Genomic DNA, 862 nt, shown 5'->3' on the forward strand with positions numbered 1-862 from the left:
GAGGAGTTGTGTGGAGAGATCAACAGGCAGGAAAGTTTTCCTGTGGCTCGGTGGTGCAGCACGTCAGGGAGATCAAAGAAACTGAAGAAAATCTGTTTTCACAATCACGGATGTCAACATTATTTCCATTGTGTAGAGATGCAGATCACTGTGTCCACCTCTTGTATCGATGTGATACTTTGAACAGACACAGTAAACATTGATTTAATCAGTGTGCAGAAAGTTCTTTTCTTTATCTTTGGGAATTTTCACCCATGCTCAGCAGCCCTGAACCTTCCTTCCTTCATCTCTGCATGCAGTCAGAAAGTATGTAATGCAGTAGATTCATAAAAATCAAGTCAAAGGCAGTTTTTAAATAAAACAAAACCAAACCTGCGTTGTTGTGATAATAATAATAATAATAATAATAATAATAATACATTTTATTTAAAAATAGCGCCTTTCAGAGCACCCAAGGACACTGTACAACAAATACACAATTATAAGAGTAACAGATAACAGTTAAAAGGATGCAGAGGTTTAGACATAAGCAATTTTATGAGGTGAAATGTACCTTGTACTGTCCGGCTCTGCTTAACTTGTACAGTCAGCTGTTATGTTACATCCAGAATTGATTAAATCCATGAAAAACATGATGTGAAACTAGCAGATCTGTAATTTTTTGGGTTGTGACACATTCAACTTTGTTATTTGAGGCCACATTTCAGTCAATCTTTCACCAGTTTTACCCTTTCCCTCCAAACTCTTCAAATGATTTGACAAATAAGATTTTCATGTGAAATTGTTTAATATTTAACATAAACCAGAAGTGAAAAATACAATATATAGATATAAGGGGTGCAAAAACCAAAACAAAACTCCA

Source organism: Pundamilia nyererei, unplaced genomic scaffold, assembly GCF_000239375.1.
Source record: "Pundamilia nyererei isolate P.nyererei 1_Seehausen unplaced genomic scaffold, PunNye1.0 scaffold00017, whole genome shotgun sequence".
Classification (NCBI taxonomy): domain Eukaryota; kingdom Metazoa; phylum Chordata; class Actinopteri; order Cichliformes; family Cichlidae; genus Pundamilia; species Pundamilia nyererei.